The sequence below is a fragment of the Microcaecilia unicolor genome, chromosome 6 (genome assembly GCF_901765095.1).
Source record: "Microcaecilia unicolor chromosome 6, aMicUni1.1, whole genome shotgun sequence".
Taxonomy (NCBI): Eukaryota; Metazoa; Chordata; class Amphibia; order Gymnophiona; family Siphonopidae; genus Microcaecilia; species Microcaecilia unicolor.
The window spans coordinates 3061262-3081157 of record NC_044036.1 but is presented as its reverse complement, the minus strand read 5'-3'; the positions used below and the strand labels follow the sequence as shown (position 1 = coordinate 3081157).

Sequence of the window (19896 nt, the reverse complement as noted above, 5' to 3'; positions counted from 1 at the left end):
TCGTTAACTCGCAAGAGGATTGTGAAAAATTACAGAAGGACCTTACGAGACTAGGAGATTGGGCGGCTAAAAGACAGATGACGTTTAATGTGAACTAGTGCAAGGTGATGCATGTGGGAAAAAAGAACCTGAATTATAGCTATGTCATGCAAGGTTCCACGTTAGGAGTTATGGACCAAGAAAGGGATCTGGGTGTCGTTGTGGATAATACACTGAAACCTTCTGCTCAGAGTGCTGCTGCGGCTAGGAAAGCGAATAGAATGTTGGGTATTAGGAAAGGTATGGAGAACAGGTGTGAGGATGTTATAATGCCGTTGTATCGCTCCATGGTGCGACCGCACCTTGAGTATTATGTTCAATTCTGGTTGCCGCATCTCAAGAAAGATATAGTAGAACTGGAAAAGGTGTAGCGAAAAGGCGACAAAAATGATAGCGGGGATGGGATGACTTCCCTATGAAGAAAGACTAAGGAGGCTGGGGCTTTTCAGCTTGGAAAAGAGACGGCTGAGGGGAGACATGATAGAGGCATATAAAATAATGAGTGGAGTGGAACAGGTGGATGTGAAGCGTCTGATCACACTTTCCAAAAATACTAGGACTAGGGGGCATGCAATGAAACTACAATGTAGTAAATTTAAACAAATGGGAGAAAACGTTTCTTCACCCAATGCATAAACTCTGGAATTCGTTGCCGGAGAACGTGGTGAAGGCTGTTGGCTTGGCAGAGTTTAAAAAGGTGTTGGACGGTTTCCTAAAGGACAAGTTCATAGACCGCTACTAAATGGACTTGGGAAAAACCCACAATTTTGGGAATAACAGGTATAAAATGTTTGTACGTTTGGGTAGCTTGCCAGGTGCCCTTGACCTGGATTGGCCGTTGTCGGGGACAGGATGCTGGGCTCGATGGACCCTTGGTCTTTTCCCAGTATGATATTACTTATGTCCCCCGCTTTCCCAGAGAGGGGGGCATCTTGCAGAGGACAGGGAGGTACAGAGGTCTTAGGGCAGCCCAGAAACAGCACTGACACCTTTTAGTTACAATGTTTAAAATGTTTCAGCTCTGTTATAAAACTAAGAACTCAGGTGTCAGATGCCAGAGGTGTGTGCTGTGACTTAATGTTGAAGTTTTAACTATAAAATGTTACAAGTTTCCTGATTGGCTCGCTGAGGCCCCAAGGAAAGCTGGGATCTTGAAGGGGCCGTGTGGAAGGTGGCCAGTAGGAGCCAGGATCTGGTAAAAGGCATGAATTTGGACCAATGAGGTGGTAGAAGGCAGCCTGACCCATTGATTGGCGCAAATGTCAAGCCAATCCAGGGGACAGGAGGGGTGGAACAGCAGGAAAAAGATAGAAGCTCAGAGGCAACCTGGGAGAGAGAGAGGCAATCCTGGGCAAAGAGAGAAGGTTGAAAGCATGCTCTGAGAGGAGAAGATCAGATTCAGGCAGGAGTGTGCTGCAAGCAGGGGCAGAGAAGGGCAAGCTCAGGCAAGAAGAGGCAGCTGCAGACTGGAGGAGGAGAAGATCAAACCCAAGCAGGAGTGAGCTGCAGGCTGGAAGAGAAGGACCCACTGACGAGCCCCAGATGAAGAGAGAGAACTGGTGAGTCCTGTAAGGGTCCGGGCACCAAAGCAGACAGGAACAGAGGAGGAGGAGAAGGGGGTCTAGAGTGAGCCGGGGGCAAAAGAGGAGCTTGTAGCAGTAGCTACAGAGGCCATTCTTCAGGCAGAGACAAAAGCAGAGGAGGAACAGGGACCACACTGGGGAGCTGAGACGTGTTGGGAGCCGTGCAGAGCTGAATAGAGGGCAGCGTGGCAAGGGCCCTGAATCCCAGAGAAGTCCACCCAGTGCATCCCTCCATGTGTGTGCTTGCCTGTCCAGAGAGGAGAAAGCTGGCCTTGTTGACTGCCTGTCCTGTAAAGAAGAGACCTATCCGAAAAGGGAAGAAGCCACACAAAGAGAGAGACAGACCTCCCCCCCCCCCCCCCCCCCGCACAGAGTGTCCAGACTCCAAAGGAACTGTTTTTAGAGTCTGCCAGCGTGAGTGTCTGGTTCGAGTGTCCACACCTAAGCGAGCCTGCCCTGGGGAAGTTGCTGCCCAGCCTAAGCCTCAAGCCCTGTGAGTGCCTGCAGTGAAGGGCCTGCCTCGAGGAGGTTTAGTTTAGCAGTCCATCAGTTTGAGTAGAGGGTGTATAACAAAATAAAAGAAAAGGGGTCATGTTTTAAAAGCAGGAAGCCGGCTAAAGAATCGGTAGGGCCGCTGGACGACTGTGGTGTTAAAGGGGCGATCAGGGAAGACAAAGCCTTAGCGGAGAAATTAAATGAATTCTTTGCTTCACCGAGGAGGATTTGGGAGGGATACCGGTGCCGGAAAAAGTATTTGAAGCAGACGAGTCATAAAGACTGATTTCAATGTAAACTTGGAGGATGTAATGGGGCAGTTCTGCAAACTGAAAAGTAGTAAATCACCGGGACCGGATGGTATTCATCCCAGAGTATTAATAGAGCTGAAAAATGAACTTGTGGAGCTACTGTTAGTAATATGTAATTTATCCATAAAAACAGGTGTGGTACTGGAAGATTGGAGGGTGGCCATTGTATCGCCGATTTTTAAAAAGGGTTCCAGAGGCGATCCGGGAAATTATAGACCGGTGAGTCTAACGTCGGTGCCGGGAAAAATGGTGGAGGCTATTATTAAGAATAAAATTACAGAGCACATACAAAAGCATGGGCTACTGAGACAAAGTCAGCACGGTTTTAGTGAAGGGAAGTCTTGCCTCACAAATCTACTGCATTTTTTCGAGGGGGTGAACAAACGTGGACAAAGGGGAGCCGGTGGATATTGTATATCTAGATTTTCAGAAGGCGTTTGACAAAGTGCCGCATGAAAGACTCCTAAGGAAACTGGAGAGTCATGGGATTGGAGGCAGTGTATTATTATGGATTGAAAGCTGGTTAAAAGATTAGAAATGGTTAAATGGTCAGTATTCTCAATGGAGAAGGGTATTTAATGGGGTTCCCCTGGGGTCTTTGCTGGGACCGCTGCTTTTTAACATACTTATAAATGTCCTAGAGATGGGAGTAGCTAGTGAGGTAATTAAATTCGCAGATGACACAAAATTATCCAGGTTCGTCTCGTCGCGGGAGGAGTGTGAAAAACTACAAGAAGACCTCGTGAGACTGGGGGATTGGGCGTCCAAGTGGCAGATGAAGTTCAACGTTGACAAGTTCAAAGTGATGCATGTGGGAAGGAGGAACCCGAATTACAGCTATGTTATGCAAGGTTCCGAGTCAGGAAAGGGATCTGGGAGTCATCGTGGATAGGAAGTTGAAATCTTCAGCTCATTGTGCTGCGGCGGCTAAGAAGGCAAACAGAATGTTGAGTATTATTAGAAACTAGTAAAAAAGGCCCGTTTCTGGAACGAATGAAACGGGCGCTAGCAAGGTTTTCCTGGGAGTGTGTATGTTTGAGAGAGAGAGAGCCAGAGTTAATGTGTGGGTGTGTGACAGAGTGAGACTGTCTGTGTGACAGTGTGTGTGTGAGAATGAGAGTGTGTGACAGGGCCCCCTCCCCTGTTCCTAATGCTCCTCACCCCGTTCCCTCCCCTCCTTTTCCTCCTCCTTCCCACACTTTGGGTTCCTTAAGGCTTTCAAAAGTCTATGTACCCCCGTGGCCCTAATGCCCAGTATCCGGATACCCCACCGCTTTCCTCCTCACCCCTCCCCCAAGATGTAATACTTTCACGTCCTTCCTTTTTAAAAAAAAAGTGTCCTATCTTCCCTGTGTACAAATGCCCGGCATTCAGATTGTGTTCCTCTTGTAAATTTTCATTTCTTTCATTCATTCATTCAGAACTTGCCCCCCCCCCCCCCCCCCCCCCCCCCCCCCCCGAACACTTTTGGTTCCTTCAGTCGTTTAAAACTGTCCTATGTACCCTGTGTGCTAATGGCCAGCATTGAGATTGTTTTCCTGTCCCAAATTTGCATGTCTTTCAGTCATTCACAACTTCCCCTCCCCCTTCTCCAGTTTAACACTTTCGTTTCCTTCAGTCTTTTAAAACTCTCCTATCTACCCTGTGTCCTAATGGCCAGCATTCAGATTGTTTTCCTTTCCCAATTGTTCATGTCTTTCAGTCGTTCAGAACTCCCCCCTCACCCCATTTAACACTTTCGGTTCCTTCAGTCTTTTAAAACTCTCCTATCAACCCTGTGTCCTAATGGCCAGCACTCAGATTGTTTTGCTTTGCCAAATTGTCACTGAGGTCAGTGCGTGCCTGCCAAGCAGACCACTTCCGGCAGGAGCACGGTCCCAAGCACATCCTGTTGGAGGTGAGAATTATTATATAGGAAGGGATGGAAACCAAGCATGAGGATATTATAATGCCGTTATATCGCTCCATGGTGCGACCGCACCTGGAGTATTGTGTTCAGTTCTGGTCGCCTCATCTCAAAAAAGATATAAAGGAATTGGAGAAGGTGCAGAGAAGGGCAACAAAAATGATAAAAGGGATGGGACGACTACCCTATGAGTAGAGGTTAAGACGGCTAGGACTCTTTAGCCTGGAGAGAAGGCGGCTGAGAGGTGATATGATAGAGGTTTACAAAATAATGAGCGGGATAGAGCGGACAGATGTGAAGCATTTGTTTACGCTTTCTAACAATAATAGAACCAGGGGACACAAGATGAAATTAGAATGTGGTAGGTTTAAAACAAATCGGAGAAAGTTTTTCTTTACTCAGCGCGTAGTTAGACTCTGGAACTCATTGCCAGAGAAGGTAGTGACAGCAGCTGGCCTTGCTGAGTTTAAATGGGGTCTGGACAGATTTCTGAAGGAAAAGTCCATTGATCGTTATTAAATTTTGGTTTTTTTGCCAGGTTCTTGGGGCCTGGATTGGCCGCTGTCGGAGACAGAGTGCTGGGCTTGATGGACCTTTGGTCTTTTCCTAGCGTGGCAGTGCTTATGTGCTTATATTGGGAGGGCTAGATAGGAATTTCCCTTGCTTATCTTTTTATTTGAATTTAGTTAGCCCACAAGGTCCCTTGCCAAAGAAAATACTGATTGAGGTTAGCACACACAACGAACACAGTGAGTCAGGATTTTAATTTTCTGAGTTCTTTGAGTCAGAGAAGTAGGTATCCTGGAGTTTCCTGAGCTGGTGAGCTGACCTCACCAACTGAGGAGACGTAGACGTGGAGAAGACCAAGGTACCCAACGCAAGAAAACAGCTATGCTAGTGAAGATTAGATACACCGGTAACATTATTGTGTGCACACAAATTAAAAAAAAAAATATATATATATATTTTCTTAATCAACCATTCTAATTAGTTAACAATCCTCAATATATTGTCAAAAAATCACAAATTATTCACTTAGCATAAAAACAAACTTACACATACCTCAATCATTCTCAGTTCTCTATCACTCACATACATCCCTCATTTTCACATATTCTCAATACCAATCAACATATTTCACACTTAAAAATATTATAGAATAGTGTGTGGTCAAAATATCAAGAAGCCAAGTTCTTTTATAAGTCACCACTATTAAGGAACCCGAACATCACTGGGTAACACCTGAACGATGAAAACTTCCATTGTTTGCCTTGTAATTGTTATTCTTTCAAAAGGTTCTTGGAGAAAACCACAGTCTTAACAGTTTAACGGTTCCAATTTTCCTTCTTGAAAAGATTCCACACTCCAACCTTTTCTCAATAACTTTACTTTCAAAGTCCACTTAATATCTTCAGCGTGAGTAAGAAGGAGTAGAAGCAGCTCGACCCTACACGCACGTATTTCGCTCATACAGAGCGTCCTCAGGGGTCTAATCCTAAGTGAACAACAAAATTATATTCAAAAACCTTACACCCCCACAATACAACTTACAAACAATTCTTTAAAACATACCGACTAACGCTGGTAGCTGGGAACTCGAACGTCCAGTTCACCTTAGGGTCGTCGATCACCACGCCCACTCTTACAAAAAAGCTCAAATCAGGAACCAGTTTTTCACCCACATCATCAGTCTGTCCAACCAATCAGGTAGCCTCTTTTCCATTCATTTCAAACACTTAACCACTCAATTTCCTTATTTAAACCATTAGGAGCAACAGTGTTCCACCTAAAGATTAGTCTTTGTTCCTTATGCAACAGCATTAATGGAATATTGCCTCCTCTATTAGTTTTTACTTGATCTAATACTACAAACCTTAGATCACTTATCTCGTGTTCCTCCTTACGCCAGTGGGATACTATGGAGCCTCCCTGCGATCTGTCCTTAAACTGCTCAAATGTTGAGATATCCTTACTTTAATTTTCTGAGTGGTTTGCCCGATGTACCAAAGTCCACAAGGACATTGTATCCCATACACACAATTATTAGTATTACAATCTGAAAATTCTCTCATAATATAATTCTTATTGGTGTGGGGAATTTTAAGAGATTGTACTTGCATCGCAAATTTGCAGTACACACATCGATGGCATACCATATGACCCACCCTATTAGTTGCACTAGTTTGTATCATCTTCCTATTAGGGTTCAAACGCTCCCCCAAATTGGCCCCTCTTGAAAATGCAAACCGTGGGAAACTTTTCAGAGAATTGTGAATACTTAACATAGACCAATGTTTCTTAATAATTTGAACTACATTAGATGACATTAAAGTATAAGCGAGCACACAAGTAAGGGGTGAGCCTTCAGATTTACTATTCTTCGATATACGCCACTCATGTTGAAAATTAAACGCTCTCTTGGATGCTTTTCTAAGCACCCTACGAGGATAACCTCGTTGTACAAATCTATTTGCCATTTGTGTTGCTTGATTAGAGAACTCCTCCCGAGAGCTACAAAGTCATCTAATCCGCAGTAGCTGACTTGCAGGGATACTATTTTTTAACGATACAGGGTGGTGGCTTTGATAGTGCAGTATTGTGTTCCTATCAGTATCTTTACGAAACCCTCTAGTAGTAAAGTGATCCATTTCTCATTTGATATTAACATCTAAAAAATTGATCTCATGATAACCAATATGGTGCACAAACTTGATGTGATTACTGATGGTATTAAGATAAGTCAAAAACTCCTCCAATTCACCATCCGTGCCCTTCCATATTAACAGTATATCATCGATGTATCGTAACCATCCATATACATCTTTATAAAATTTTGATGTATATATATACTGTTTTTCTAACAAGTCCATATATAAACAAGCCACATTGGGGGCTACTGATACTGATATTGTCTTAAATTTTTAAGGCTTGTTGCTTAATCAATTTAATTAGCACTGGGAAACCTCTCTTTCTGTCTGTCTTTCTTTCTTTCTGTTCCTGCCAAACTCTGATAGAGGGGAGGGGCATTTTTACATAGCTGACACTGCTATAATTATTGGCAATATTTAGCTGACCCATTGGGACTTAAAATCCCACCCACCCCCACCACAACCCACCCACCCCAGGGTTGTCCACTCATTTATAGACAAACCAAACCTCATTAACTTTACTCCACAGTCATACACAGGCAGTCTTGCAGGCTGATACTCCAACATAGTACACCTGTTCATACCCATTTCAACCAATCAGGATGACTTTTATTCTCTGCAATAATTGTGCTGCTTTAGTTTCAAGGCCAATCATCTGGAAACTTAAAGCTTGTCCTATCTGTCTTCAGCTATCTACTTTAAAGCAAGAGCTCTATAAAGTAATGCAAGAATTAGATGCAATTAAAGCAACTTATAGGACTGTGCAGAATCATAACTTCTCACCACTGCCTCAGAGAATAAAACCACAAAGGAACAGATGGTTCACAGTAGGCTCAGGCAGAATTCGTCATGTGACACAGAAGCATCCGCCCACACAAGTGTTGCCACTACAAAATTCTTTTGCTCCACTATAGCACTATGATGTTCCTGAAACTAAAATTGAAGCAGAAGAAAAAGAAAAAGCAAGGAAGAGGGAACAAAAAGAGGAGAAGGTACCCAAAGAGAAAAGACACTCACAAATCACTAAACCCAAAACACATACTAGGAAATGTAGTTGGAAAGCATTGACCACAAATGCTCACAGTCTAAGCAATAAAATTCATGACCTTCAAGCCCTGATGTTGGAGACTGACTTGGACATAGTTGCAGTCACAGAGACATGGCTCAATGGTTCCCATGAATGGGATGTAAACATACCAGGCTATAATCTTTTTAGGAAGGATAGAGAGGGACGTAAAGGTGGAGGAGTAGCTTTGTATGTGAGAAATGATATCGCAGCAACTGAAATGACAGGGAAGTGGGGAAAGGAAGAAGCGATATGGATCACCTTAACAAGAGAGGATAGAACCTTGGTCCACGTGGGTGTTGTCTACAGACCCCCGACACATTTGGAGGAACTGGATCAAGATCTGATCGCTGATATTCAAAAGTTGGGGAAGAAAAGAGAGGTGCTGTTGTTGGGAGATTTTAATCTGCCGGATGTAGATTGGAAGGTTCCTTCTGCGAAATCGGAAAGAAGTAGAGAGATTGTGGATGCTTTCCAAAGTGCTCTGCTCAGACAAATGGTGACGGAACCCACAAGGGAGGGAGCGACGCTGGATCTGGTGCTCACGAATGGAGATAGTGTGTCAAATGTCCGAGTGGCTGCACACCTGGGAAGCAGTGACCATCAAACGGTTTGTTTTGATATAACGGCTCATGTGGTTAGCAGCCACTCTAAACTCAAAGTCCTGGACTTCAAGCGAACTGACTTTAAGAAAATGGGGGAATACCTGAGGAAGGAGCTGATGGGCTGCGAGAACGCACAACATGTGGAAGGACAGTGGTCCAAGCTGAAAGAAGTAATAAACAGGGCCACAGACCTTTATGTAAGGAGAGTAAATAAAAGTAAGAGAAAAAGGAAACCGATATGGTTTTCAAAGCAAGTGGCTGAGAAAATAAAGGCTAAAGAGTTAGCATTCCAGAAATACAAAAAATCTCAAGAGGAGGAACACGGGGAGGAATACCAGATGAAACTGAAAGAAGCCAAGAGAGAGGTACGTCTGGCGAAGGCGCAAGCGGAAGAACAAATGGCTAGAAATGTACGGAGGGGAGACAAAAACTTCTTCAGGTAAATTAGTGAAAGGAGAAAGACTAAAAAGGGGATTGTGAGACTAAAAGATACAGCAAAATGCTATGTAGAAAATGATGAAGAAAAAGCCAATTTGCTAAATAGATACTTTTGTTCTGTTTTCACTGAAGAAAATCCTGGGGAAGGACCGAGAGGGACTGGCAAAAGTACACCTGAGAATGAAGTGGATAGAGCACCGTTCACGGAAGAGAGTTTATATGAACAACTTGGAAAGCTAAAGGTGGACAAAGCCATGGGACCGGACGGGATCCACCCCAGAATACTGAGGGAGCTCAGAGAGGTTCTGGCGGGGTCCTCTTGATTTGTTTAATAAATCCTTGGAGACGGGAGAGGTTCCGAGGGATTGGAGAACGGCGGAGGTGGTTCCTCTTCACAAAAGTGGTGATAGGGAAGAAGCTGGAAACTACAGGCCGGTAAGCCTCACTTCGGTTATTGGAAAAGTAATGGAAGCCATGCTGAAGGAAAGGATAGTAAATTTCCTGGAAGCCAATAAGTTGCAAGATCCGAGACAACATGGTTTCACCAAAGGGAAATTGTGCCAAACGAATCTCATTGAATTCTTTGACTGGGTGACAGGAGAATTAAATCAAGGACGAGCTATGGACGTCATCTACTTAGATTTCAGCAAGGCTTTTGACACGGTTCCCCACAGGAGGCTCTTGAATAAACTAGAAGGGCTGAAGATAGGACCCGAAGTGGTGAACTGGATTAGGAACTGGTTGACGGGCAGACGCCAGAGGGTGGTGGTAAATGGAGTTCGCTCGGAGGAGGGAAAGGTGAGTAGTGGAGTGCCTCAGGGACCGGTGCTGGGGCCCATTCTGTTCAATATATTTGTGAGTGACATTGCCGAAGGGTTAGAAGGTAAAGTTTTCCTTTTTGCGGATGACACCAAGATTTGCAACAGAGTGGACACCCCGGAGGGAGTGGAAAACATGAAAAAGATCTGAAGAAGCTGGAAGAATGGTCTAACATTTGGCAATTAAAAATCAATGCGAAGAAATGCAAAGTGATGCACTTGGGGAGTAGAAATCCAAGGGAGGCGTATGTGTTAGGTGGGGAGAGCCTGATAGACACGGACGGGGAGAGGGATCTTGGGGTGATAGTATCTGAGGACCTGAAGGCGATGAAACAGTGCGACAAGGCGGTGGCCGTAGCGAGAAGGTTGCTAGGCTGTATAGAGAGAGGTGTGACCAGCAGAAGAAAGGAGGTTTTAATGCCCCTGTATAAGACGTTGGTGAGGCCCCACCTGGAGTATTGTGTTCAGTTTTGGAGGCCGTACCTTGCGAAGGATGTTAAAAAAAATGGAAGCGGTACAAAGAAAAGCTACGAGGATGGTATGGGAGTTGCGTTCCAAGACGTATGAAGAGAGACTTGCTGACCTGAACATGTATACTCTGGAGGAAAGTAGGAACAGGGGTGATATGATACAGACATTCAAATATTTGAAAGGTATTAATCCGCAAATGAATCTTTTCCGGAGATGGGAAGGCAGTAGAACGAGAGGACATGAAATGAGATTGAAGGGGGGCAGACTCAGGAAAGATGTCAGGAAGTATTTCTTCACGGAGAGGGTGGTGAACGCTTGGAATGCCCTCCCGCGGGAGGTGGTGGACATGAAAACGGTAACGGAATTCAAACATGCGTGGGATAGGCATAAAGGAATCCTTTGCAGAAGAAATGGATCCACAGAAGCTTAGCTGAAATTGGGTGGCGGGGGGAAGAGGGGTTGGTGGTTGAGAGGCTAGGATAGGGGAGGGCAGACTTATACGGGGTCTGTGCCAGAGCCGGTGATGGGAGGCGGGACTGGTGGTTGGGAGGCGGGAAAGACTGCTGGACAGACTTATACGGTCTGTGCCCTGAAAAAGACAGGTACAAATCAAGGTAAGGTATACACATATGAGTTTATCGTGGGCAGACTAGATGGACCGTGCAGGTCTTTTTCTGCCGTCATCTACTATGTTACTGTAGCCCCCATTGCGACTCCCTTTATCTGATGGAAAAAAGAACCTTGATATGCAAATAATTGTGAAAAATAACTAATTCTGCCATTTCTGATGGATCCTGTTCCACTTCTATCCCTCTACCAATCGGTATACCTCAAGGTTCTGTTCTCGGTCCTCTCCTGTTCTCCATCTACACTTCTTTCCCTTGGCTCTCTGATATCATCCCATGGTTTTCAATACCATCTCTATGCTGATGACTCCCAAATCTATCTCTCTACCCCTGAAATCTCAACCAGCATCCAGACCAATGTTTCAGCCTGGATGTCTCTGATATCGCTGCCTGGATGTCTCATCATCATCAGAAACTTAATATGGCCAAAACCGAACTTCTCATCTTTCCCATCCCCACCACTGCTGGCCTTCCGACAGCCACCAAATTTAAAACACAAGCTGATCAGAAGTAAACTTCCAACACAGACGGAAAAAGAAAAGGGCACGTTTCCCTGTAACACAGCCAGCTGCAAACTATGCCAAAATATTTCACAAGACCCCACAGTCATTCACAAAGGAAAAATATTCAACATAAAGGACTGTTTTACATGCTCATCGTCCAATGTGGTATATATCATTCAGTGTAAAAAATGTAACGAATGATGCTATATTCTCCGAGGACAAGCAGGCTGCTTGTTCTCACTGATGGGTGACGTCCACGGCAGCCCCTCCAATCGGAAACTTCACTAGCAAAGGCCTTTGCTAGTCCTCGCGCGCCCTTGCGCACCGCGCATGCGCGGCCGTCTTCCCGCCCAAACCGGCTCGTGTTCGTCAGTCTTCTTTTGTCCGCGCTCGGTACGGTCGTGTTCACGCCCCTTAAGTTGACCCTCGCGCGTCTTTTTGACTTTTCGCTTTTGAAAAAAAAAAAAAAAAAAAAAGGATTTCGGAAAAGGGCCTTTCGGTCTTTTCCCTTTCCCGTATTTCTAGTTTTTGGCCCCCGTTAAGTTTTCTTTCGTTTTCGGGGTACGCCCTTTTGAGGCCTCGGGTCGAGTTTTTTCTCCCCCTCTTTTTGGTGCCTTACCGCAATTATGAGTTTTGATTTCGCCGGCGTGATTTTTCCGTCCATGTCATCGAAGTCTCCCAGCGGCTTCAAGAAGTGCACCCAGTGCGCCCGGGTAATCTCACTCACTGACAGGCACGCGTCGTGTCTTCACTGTCTGGGGGCTGGGTACCGCCCGCTGGCCTGTAGTCTTTGCGCCCTTTTACAGAAAAGGAATCAGGTAGCGAGATTAGCCCAGTGGAACGCTTTGTTCTTGGGCTCTTCGTCGGCATCGGCACCCGGAGTATCGAGTACGTCGACGTCGACAGCGTCAAGACCTCCGCCCTCGGCCGCGACTGTATCGATTGTATCGAGCCATCGACCCTCTGCATCGTCTGGGCCGAGAGATCGGAAGGTTGCGTCGGCGTCGGTGGTACCGGGATCTCCACTAGTGCTGATGTCGTCGGACGGTGGTGCTACGACTGGAGTGCAGGTGAGGGCTGTCTATTCCCCTGCTGGTGGCGGTGAGCCTTCGGGTGGGTCTCCCCCTACCCTGAGGGCTCCTGCGGTACAGCCCCCCCCCCCCCCCCCGAGACCGACCTTCTTCGGCCTCGGCCCCGAGGAAGCGACGGCTGGATTCTACGTCCTCCTCGTTGGTACCGGGAAGCTCCGGTGACATGCTTCGTTTGAAAAAGTCAAAGAAGCATCGACACCGGTCTCCTTCCCGCGTTGGTACCGAGAGCTCTGGGTCGCCGAGGGAGTCGGTACCCAGTAGGCATCGGCACCGGGAGGACCGCTCACCCTCTGTTCAAGAGGTGTCGATGCGCTCCGCCTTGGACAGCCCGGAACAGACTCTGACTTCGACACCTGCATCGGCTTCCATGTCTTTCTCCACAGCCGCTCTGCACGAGAGTCTCCGGGCCGTTCTTCCAGAGATCCTGGGAGAGCTGTTGCGCCCTTCCCCTCCGGTACCGGGGGTGCTTGCGCCACCGGTACCGTCGAGTGAGGCGCCGGCAGGCCCCTTGCCCGGGGTGAGGTCTCTGACATCGGTGCCGCTGGCGGTACCGATTGCGGTCGCCTCCCAGGAAGGCTCCCTGACGATGTCGGCGGAGGGAGCTTCGCCGGTGCGGGCGAGGGAGTCTACCTCTCGACGTTCACATCGTGGCCGTAGTTCCATGGAGTCGAGCCCGGCACGGCTTCAGACACAGGTTCGTGAACTTGTGTCTGATACCGATGGTGAGGCCTCGTGGGAGGAGGAGGAGGACATCAGATATTTCTCTGACGAGGAGTCTGATGGCCTTCTTTCTGATCCCACTCCCTCCCCTGAAAGGCAGCTTTCTGCTCCCGAGAGTCTGTCTTTTGCGGCCTTTGTCCGGGAGATGTCTACGGCCATCCCCTTCCCGGTGGTTGTGGAGGAAGAGCCCAGGGCTGAAAGGTTTGAGCTCCTGGACTATCCTTCTCCACCTAAGGAAGCGTCCACAGTACCCATGCATCATGTCCTAAAAAAGACATTGCTGGCGAACTGGACCAAGCCTTTAAGTAATCCCCACATTCCCAAGAAGATCGAGTCCCAGGACCGGATCCATGGTGACCCAGAGCTGATGCGCACTCAGTTGCCTCATGACTCTGGAGTTGTGGATTTGGCCCTAAAGAAGGCTAAGAGTTCTAGGGAGCATGCTTCGGCGCCCCCGGGCAAAGACTCTAGAACCTTAGACTCCTTTGGGAGGAAGGCCTACCATTCCTCTATGCTCGTGGCCAAAATTCAGTCTTACCAGCTCTACACGAGCATACACATGCGGAACAATGTGCGGCAGTTGGCGGGCTTGGTGGACAAGCTCCCTCCTGAGCAAGCCAAGCCATTTCAGGAGGTGGTCAGGCAGCTGAAGACGTGCAGAAAATTCCTGGCCAGAGGGGTGTATGACACCTTTGATGTTGCGTCCAGGGCTGCTGCTCAAGGTGTGGTGATGCGCAGACTCTCATGGCTGCGTGCCTCCGACCTGGAGAATAGGATCCAGCAGCGGATTGCGGACTCGCCTTGCTGTGCAGACAATATTTTTGGAGAGAAGGTCGAACAGGTGGTAGAGCAGCTTCACCAGCGGGATACCGCTTTCGACAAGTTCTCCCGCCGGCAGCCTTCAGATTCTACCTCCACAGGTAGACGTTTTTATGGGGGAAGGAAGACTGTTCCCTACTCTTCTGGTAAGCGTAGGTACAATCCTCCTTCTCGCCAGCCTGCGGCCCAGGCTAAGCCCCAGCGCGCTCGCTCTCGTCAGCAGCGTGCGCCTCAGCAAGGCCCCTCGGCTCCCCAGCAAAAGCAAGGGGCGAGCTTTAGACTGGCTCCAGCAGAGCATAGCCGACATCAACGTGTCAGTGCCGGGCGATCTGCCGGTCGGAGGGAGGTTGAAAGTTTTTCACCAAAGTTGGCCTCTCATAACCTCCGATCAGTGGGTTCTTCAAATAGTCCGGCAAGGATACACCCTCAATTTGGCCTCCAAACCTCCAAATTGTCCACCGGGAGCTCAGTCTTACAGCTTCCAGCACAAGCAGGTACTTGCAGAGGAACTCTCCGCCCTTCTCAGCGCCAATGCGGTCGAGCCCGTGCCATCCGGGCAAGAAGGGCTGGGATTCTATTCCAGGTACTTCCTTGTGGAAAAGAAAACAGAGGGGATGCGTCCCATCCTAGACCTAAGGGCCCTGAACAAATATCTGGTCAAGGAAAAGTTCAGGATGCTTTCCCTGGGCACCCTTCTTCCCATGATTCAGGAAAACGACTGGCTATGCTCACTGGACTTGAAGGACGCCTACACGCACATCCCGATACTGCCAGCTCACAGACAGTATCTGCGATTTCAGCTGGGCACACGTCACTTCCAGTACTGTGTGCTACCCTTTGGGCTCGCCTCTGCGCCCAGAGTGTTCACGAAGTGTCTGGCTGTGGTAGCAGCGGCACTTCGCAGGCTGGGAGTACACGTGTTCCCTTATCTCGACGATTGGCTAGTGAAGAACACATCCGAGGCAGGAGCTCTACAGTCCATACAGATGACTATTTGCCTCCTGGAGCTACTGGGGTTTGTGATAAATTATCCAAAGTCCCATCTTCTCCCAGTACAGAGACTCGAATTCATAGGAGCTCTGCTGGATTCTCGGGCGGCTCGTGCCTATCTCCCAGAGACGAGAGCCAACAACTTGTTGTCCCTCGTCTCGCGGGTGCGAGCGTCCCAGCAGATCACAGCTCGGCAGATGTTGAGATTGCTGGGCCACATGGCCTCCACAGTTCATGTGACTCCCATGGCCCGCCTTCACATGCGATCTGCTCGTTAGACCTTGGCTTCCCAGTGGTTTCAGGCTGCTGGGGATCTAGAGGACGTGATCCACCTGTCCACGAGTTTTCTCAAATCCCTGTATTGGTGGACGATTTGTTCCAATTTGACTCTGGGACGTCCTTTACAAATTCCTCAGCCACAAAAAGTGCTGTCTATGGATGCGTCTCTCCTGGGGTGGGGAGCTCATGTCGATGGGCTTCACACCCAGGGAAGCTGGTCCCTCCAAGAACGCGATCTGCAGATCAATCTCCTGGAGTTACGAGCGGTCTGGAACGCTCTGAAGGCTTTCAGAGATCGGCTGTCCCACCAAATTATCCAAATTCAGACAGACAACCAGGTTGCCATGTATTACATCAACAAGCAGGGGGGCACCGGTTCTCGCCCCCTGTGTCAGGAAGCCGTCAACATGTGGCTCTGGGCTCGCCGTCACGGCATGGTGCTCCAAGCCACATACCTGGCAGGTGTAAACAACAGTCTGGCCGACAGACTGAGCAGGATTATGCAACCTCACGAGTGGTCGCTCAACTGCCGAGTAGTGCGCCAGATCTTCCAGGTGTGGGGCACCCCCTTGGTAGATCTCTTTGCATCTCGAGCCAACCACAAAGTCCCTCAGTTCTGTTCCAGGCTTCAGGCCCACGGCAGACTGGCATCGGATGCCTTTCTCCTGGACTGGGGGATAGGTCTGCTGTATGCTTATCCTCCCATACCTCTGGTGGGGAAGACTTTGTTGAAACTCAAGCAAGACCGAGGCACCATGATTCTGATCGCTCCTTTTTGGCCGCGTCAGATCTGGTTCCCTCTTCTTCTGGAGTTATCCTCCGAAGAACCGTGGCGATTGGAGTGTTTTCCGACCCTCATCACACAGGACGAAGGGGCGCTTCTGCATCCCAGCCTCCGGTCTCTGGCTCTCACGGCCTGGATGTTGAGAGTGTAGACTTTGCCTCTTTGGGTCTGTCAGAGGGTGTCTCCCGCATCTTGCTTGCTTCCAGGAAAGATTCCACTAAGAGGAGTTACTGCTTTCTATGGAGGAGGTTTGCCGTCTGGTGTGACAGCAAGGCCCTAGATCCTCGCTCTTGTCCTACACAGACCCTGCTTGAATACCTTCTGCACTTGTCTGAGTCTGGTCTCAAGACCAACTCTGTAAGGGTTCACCTTAGTGCAATCAGTGCATACCATTACCGTGTGGAAGGTAAGCCGATCTCAGGACAGCCTTTAGATGTTCGCTTCATGAGAGGTTTGTTTTTGTCAAAGCCCCCCGTCAAACCTCCTACAGTGTCATGGGATCTCAATGTCGTTCTCACCCAGCTGATGAAACCTCCTTTTGAGCCACTGAACTCCTGCCATCTGAAGTACTTGACCTGGAAGGTCATTTTCTTGGTGGCAGTTACTTCAGCTCGTAGAGTCAGTGAGCTTCAGGTCCTGGTAGCCCAGGCCCTTTACACCAAATTTCATCATAACAGAGTAGTCCTCCGCACTCACCCTAAGTTCTTGCCAAAGGTTGTGTTGGAGTTCCATCTGAACCAGTCAATTGTCTTGCCAACATTCTTTCCCCGTCCTCATTCCTGCCCTGCTGAACGTCAGCTGCACACATTGGACTGCAAGAGAGCATTGGCCTTCTATCTGGAGCGGACACAGCCCAACAGACAGTCCGCCCAATTGTTTGTTTCTTTTGATCCCAACAGGAGGGGAGTGACTGTGGGGAAACGCACCATATCCAGTTGGCTAGCAGATTGCATTTCCTTCACTTACGCCCAGGCTGGGCTGGCTCTTGAGGGTCATGTCACGGCTCATAATGTTAGAGCCATGGCAGCGTCGGTAGCCCACTTGAAGTCAGCCACTATTGAAGAGATTTGCAAAGCTGCGACTTGGTCATCTGTCCACACATTCACATCTCATTAGTGCCTGCAGCAGGATACCCGACGCGACAGTCTGTTTGGGCAGTCATTGCTTCAGAATCTGTTCGGGGTTTAGAATCCAACTGCACCCCCCTTGGCCCATGTTTTATTCTGTTCCAGGCTACACTCTCAGTTAGTTGGATAAATTGTTACGTCAATCTCAGTTATGTCCTCGCCGTTGCGAGGTCCAATTGACCATGTTTGTTGTTTTGAGTGAGCCTGGGGGCTAGGGATACCCCATCAGTGAGAACAAGCAGCCTGCTTGTCCTCGGAGAAAGCGAATGCTACATACCTGTAGAAGGTATTCTCCGAGGACAAGCAGGCTGATTGTTCTCACAAACCCGCCCGCCTCCCCTTTGGAGTTGTGTCTTTCCTTGTTTTTGTCTTGCTACATATGGGACTGACAAACATGAGCCGGTTCGGGCAGGATGACGGCCGCGCGTGCGCATGGGCGCGCGAGGACTAGCAAAGGCCTTTGCTAGTGAAGTTTCCGATTGGAGGGGCTGCCGTGGACGTCACCCATCAGTGAGAACAATCAGCCTGCTGTCCTCGGAGAATACCTTCTACAGGTATGTAGCATTCGCTTTGGAGAAATAGGCCAGATGCTTAAGACAAGATTCAATCTGCACAGACATCACATGAAAATAGCCGGTGCCAGTCAAGCCCCCACCCCTGTGGGCCAACACTTCACAAGACCAGAACACTGCACCAGTGATTTCACAGTAAGAATACTGAAAGGTAATTTTAAAACAATAAAGGAACGTAAGACCTTTGAAATAAGAATGATTGAATATTTTGACACCCAACAAACAGGACTTAATAAGGATCTGGGTTTTCTAACCCATTTTAAACCATAAAGCTGTATTTCTCTGTTTATTTCTCTGTTTATTACCCTCCTCTCACCTACCAACACCTATCCTGTTAGAATATCAATGAAATGCTTTGATGTCCCCATGCATACCCCCACCCTCCCACTCTGTCAGACTGTCAAAGTAATGCTTTGATGTTTCTCTTATATATACTATCTGCTAACACATTTGCTTATTTCTGATCTGATGAAGAAGGGCAACCTTCGAAAGCTAATCAAGAAATGTATTAAGTTATGTCCAATAAAAAAGGTATCATATTTTCTTTTCCATGTTTTATTTTGTTTGATTTCTATTGATAACCTTTAAGAGTGGAGTAACACGGCTACCACACCTCTCATCTTTCCCCCTAAACCTACCTCTCCCCCCTTTCTCTATTTCTGTGGATGGCACTCTCATTCTCCCTGTCTCATCAGCTCGTAACCTTGAGGTCATCTTTGACTCCTCTCTCTCCTTCTCTGCTCACATTCAGCAGATTGCCAAAACCTGTCGTTTCTTTCTCTATAACATCATCAAAATCCGACCCTTTCTCTCTGAGCACTCTACCAGAACCCTTATCCATACTCTTATCACCTCCCGCCTTGATTATTGCAACCTGCTTCTCCCCGGTTTCCCTCTTAGCCATCTCTCTCCTCTTCAATCAGTCCAAAACTCTGCTGCGTGACTCATTTCCCGCCAAAGTCGCTATGCTCACATTAGCCCTCTCCTTAAGTTACTCCATTGGCTCCCTATCCGTTTCCGTGTTCATTTCAAACTTCTCTTATTGACCTATAAGTGCATTTACTCTGCTGCTCCCTAGTTCCTCTCCACTCGTCTCTCCCTACACCCCCCCTCGGGTACTCCATTCTGTAGATAAATCTCTTATCTGTTCCCTTCTCCTCTACTGCTAATTCCAGACTCTGTTCCTTTTTTCTTGCTGCACCGCACGACTGGAATAGACTTCCCGAGCCTGTACGTCTAGCCCCGTCTTTGACCGTTTTCAAGTCCGAACTTAAAGCCCACCTCTTTACCACTGCTTTTGACTCCTAACCACTACTCACTTGCCCTGTCCTTTTATCCTCCTCTTTATTCCCTTTTCCTTACCCTTCATTGTTCTGTCTGTCTACCTGTCTTATCTAGATTGTAAGCTCTTTGAGCAGGGACTGTCTTGTTTGTGTATGGTGTACAGCGCTGCGTATGCCTTGTAGCGCTATAGAAATGATAAGTAGTAGTAGTAGATCACCATTTGCCATAAGGATAGAGTGGGACTCGGTCTTTCCAGTCCCTAGCTATACTCATTTCCACAGCCAATGCCAGAATATGTGTAAGACTTTGTAGGCGACCCTTCCTGAGGCACTCAGTTTGGTATAAGACCCCTGCCAAGTTTCCCCCATCCTGGTAAATACACAATCCCACACATGATGGTATTCAGAGTATTAATAGAACTAAAAAATGAACTTGCGGAGCTACTGTTAGAAATATGCAATCTGTCCCTAAAATCGAGTGTAGTACCGGAAGACTGGAGGGTAGCCAATGTTACTCCGATTTTTAAGAAGGGTTCCAGAGGAGATCCGGGAAATTATAGACCGGTGAGTCTGACGTCGGTGCCGGGCAAGATGGTGGAGGCTATTATTAAGAATAAAATTGCAGAGCATATACAAAAACATGGACTGATGAGACAAAGTCAGCACGGATTTAGTGAAGGGAAGTCTTGCCTCACCAATCTAATGCATTTTTTTGAGGGGGT

General features: G+C 47.7%; 1 protein-coding gene across 1 annotated transcript in view; it reads left to right on the top strand.

The window, feature by feature from the left end:
• PTPRF (protein tyrosine phosphatase receptor type F) overlaps positions 1-19896 on the top strand; it is a 1045343-nt gene that overhangs the window by 166758 nt on the left and 858689 nt on the right.